This window comes from Chionomys nivalis, chromosome 15 (assembly GCF_950005125.1).
Source record: "Chionomys nivalis chromosome 15, mChiNiv1.1, whole genome shotgun sequence".
Classification (NCBI taxonomy): domain Eukaryota; kingdom Metazoa; phylum Chordata; class Mammalia; order Rodentia; family Cricetidae; genus Chionomys; species Chionomys nivalis.
In genome coordinates, this window is record NC_080100.1 from 67,939,858 (window position 1) to 67,943,258 (window position 3,401).

Genomic DNA, 3,401 nt, shown 5'->3' on the forward strand with positions numbered 1-3,401 from the left:
AAATTGACACTAGTCAGATCCTGTAACATTTATGACCGATGCCAGCATTTCCAAAAGTATATTTCAAAGAACATGCTTGAAGGTATTACTCCATGGTGCAGGAAATTTGTGTCTACTACAAAGATCTCACTCCTCAGTCTCAATGTATACTGCCACCTTAGAGCCTCTGGGAAACCCTAACACCCCAACAAGCTGAGGCAGCAATCAGCTGACATTTTAAAAACACTAGCTTGCTCCAGAACATAACTTGAAATTACTGTTTTTGTGGTTTTCTAATTCAACCATTACTCATACTTTTTAATACCTTTCTAGATGTATATCTGTATGTTTCCCAAAACTGACTGGAAGTTCTTTAAGAAATTCTGTTGTTACTTTGGATATTAAAAGACCTGCAGAAGACCACAAGCTAGACCCAGACTGTTCAACTGAAGACCTAACATCTAAAGAGTAAAGTACTTTTACTAAAGCAACCTGAACCTAACATAGAAATCATTAGCTAATGATCATAGACAATACAGATCTGAGCCTGTTGTGGGGATGATTGTATCACTTGTGTTATATAGTAATTTTTTTTTCCAAATTAAAACATTCCATCCTGGAGGGAGGCTTAAGACTCAGAAAGTAAATAAAGCTTATGATGCTCAAGAAAAAATTTGCAAGTCTCAGAAATCACCCAAAACCATAAATGATTAACAAGGCTCTTCCCACAAGGTAAAATAAGCAGTAACAAATGCGGGGCAGGATACTCTCCAAGTAGCTGAGCTATTAACAGGGAACTTCTAGAACACAGCCTTCTGGAATTATCACCCATGTTGGAATGGGCTTTTCAGTGATGGAGCAACCTTTGACGCATCCATTTTCCTCTAAGTAAGTCCTCACCCATGCTCCTAAGTAAGCCCAAAAATTCATTAGTTCAGCAAACTGAACAATGAACAATGGTAGAGTTATTTTGATCTATTGCTGGTGCCCTATCTGGAGTGAACAGATGTTTGTTCATGTTTCCACAGGAAGACATACAACACCCCCAAAATTCACACATCAAAGTACCAGTTCCCGCATTTCAGAATACAACAGTATTTACAAAGTACAAAGGTAATGAAAGCTAAACGAGGTTCTGTAGGAAGACCCTGATCCAATCTGTCACTCTCAAAAGAAATATAGACATACCAGGATGCACAGAAGACAGATCAGGTAAAGATACACAGAGGTGACAAGACAGTAACAATGGCCTTAAAAGAAATCAAACGTTACAACTCTTTGAAGTTGGACTTCTAAACTCCAGAATTATGAGAAAGTAAATTTCTGTTATGATATTTTGTTTTATCAGTCATAAACCAGAGCTCCAATCCTGAATGGTATCTAGCTACATAAACCCATGCACACATAAAAGTTCCTTTGCTCACAGAGTAACTCAGTGATTAACTTTTGTTGAACATTCTATGTTCAGAAGACAGTCATTAAACAATGAAGAAATCTGAAGAACTGGGGAAAGTCTGAAAAGGCTACTAATGGAGAGGAAGTGGGAAGACAGGCTTCTGGCCGTGTAAAATCGAAGAGCAATAAATGAGTGGTTGAATGCAGCTGTCCCGCTCAAAATCAGAACTTGTAATATTTAAGCCTACACAAATGTGGGATGAGGTGCTCAAAGAAATGTTTACCCTCAGGGAAGTTGAAGTAAAGGCTGGAACATTTAAGGCCCACTGACTGTCAGATGGAAAGTAGGACCTCTTAGATTCTAGCAACACTTTGCCTCTGGGTCCCTAAAATATCTATGCTGCATCAACCCACTGTAGCACCTGCTCTCACTCACACAGCAAGGGTAGAAACAAGGAGAAAAAGATGTGCTCCTGTCATCAAAAGAAGGGCCTGAAAAAACAAAGCCCTCGGAAAATATTAATAGTCAAAGAACCATTACTATGCCAAAAAAAGAAAGCTAAATATAATTTTTCTAAATCTAAATGCCAGTTGATATTGATTCTGTAAAATATGTTCTACAATCCAAATTAACTCAACATAATGTTGGGGAGTGTGCCCTGTTTAGGAGGCAATCTACCTGGATAACTGTTCTTACTGTACTATGACTTTGCTTGTTAGGTTCTTCTCCCCAAGAGTGTAAACTCCTCAGAGACAAAGAGTGTGGTTTTGCACACCCACACACATCTGTAGGGTGACACTATACTCACAGTTCTGTTCACTAATAGAGATGAAATTCAGTAGACTCATAAAAATTTGCAACTGGAGACAAAGTATCCCTGAGTTAGGGCACTGACTCTTCAAACAGTTTCATTCACAAACCCTGGACAAGTCATTTAACCTCTGGGCCTGACCGTCTACAAAGTAGTCAGAGTGAAGGCTACAAAATAGATTCCACAAAAAAATAAGTTACACAGTAAATACATAGTAAGGCTTAAGACCACTCAGCACATACCACTATGCATTAAATATGTATTTCCTCATTACAACTATTATGTACGAAACGCTGCAAGATATTATAGTTAAGTTTTTAAATAAATAGAACTCCTCCTTCTTGTCAAAAAATCAAAACCATTGGTTTAATGTACAAGTGTATGTACCTGGAGCTATAATAAGTGAAGAATTTGAGTTTGAGATAGAAACTTGCTTTTCCGGAATTCTCCAAAGGAATCTATCAAAAGAGAAATAGCATTATCCTGCACCCAACTATTGTGCTCTGAGCCTACGTCAATTAGCAGCACACATCACACAGCCCACATTTTCTTTTCGAACCTGTTCCTTTCTTTCTCACTGTCCCCGCCCCCTTGCGACTTGGCAAAGAGCAGCCAAGCTCTCCCGTATCTGGAAATTGAAACTTACAATGCCCGGCTCCTCACCGCACACCACCAGCATAGTCCTTAGTGCCCCGGCCAAAAGAGGCAATCCGACGAGGCAGGCTGCGTGACCAGGGTCCCGGAGCCGCGGGAGATCCAAACCACTACCCGGCCCACACCTGAGGCGGCCCGGCCTTGGCCACAGGGACACAGCCCATCCAACTTAAGTAACAGAAGCACTGCCACCTCATCACCGCCAAGTTCACTATGCCAGGGAACATTCGGTCACGCTGTCCCATGCAAAGGAGGACGACCCCTAGCAGCACCTCCAGGCACAATCCCTTCTCCCCCAATGCCATTTCAACTGCCTTTAAATTGTAACTTCTGCTCAAAGCGAAAGCAACCAGAACCCACCTGGCACATGCTGGACTGCCGCAAAGTATAAGCGCATGCGCATTTCCCCAGGCATCGCTTTCGTGAGGGGAAGTAGCTGAGCGATCACTAGCTCGAGATTTGATTAAAATGGTCTTTACACGGGTTAAGAGAGCAGGACCATGCTTGCGCGTGCGCATGCTCTGAGCCTGATGGGAGTTGTAGTTTCGCGGTGCCCCCCAC

The 3,401-nt window shown here is 41.6% G+C and overlaps 1 protein-coding gene across 8 annotated transcripts in view; it reads right to left on the reverse strand.

Moving 5' to 3' along the window:
* Positions 1-3,218, reverse strand: part of Skic3 (SKI3 subunit of superkiller complex) — a 119,322-nt gene extending 116,104 nt beyond the window's left edge. For 4 of the 8 annotated variants that reach the window (XR_009058368.1, XM_057789728.1, XM_057789723.1 and 1 more), the window contains exon 1: positions 2,833-2,960. The gene's annotated coding sequence lies outside the window, so the exon portion shown is untranslated. Of the gene's footprint in view, positions 1-2,832; positions 2,961-3,200 lie in introns of those variants that run through there. The other 4 variants (XM_057789725.1, XM_057789724.1, XM_057789726.1 and 1 more) reach the window with 3 other exon arrangements.
* Between the last annotated feature and the right edge of the window lie 183 nt (positions 3,219-3,401).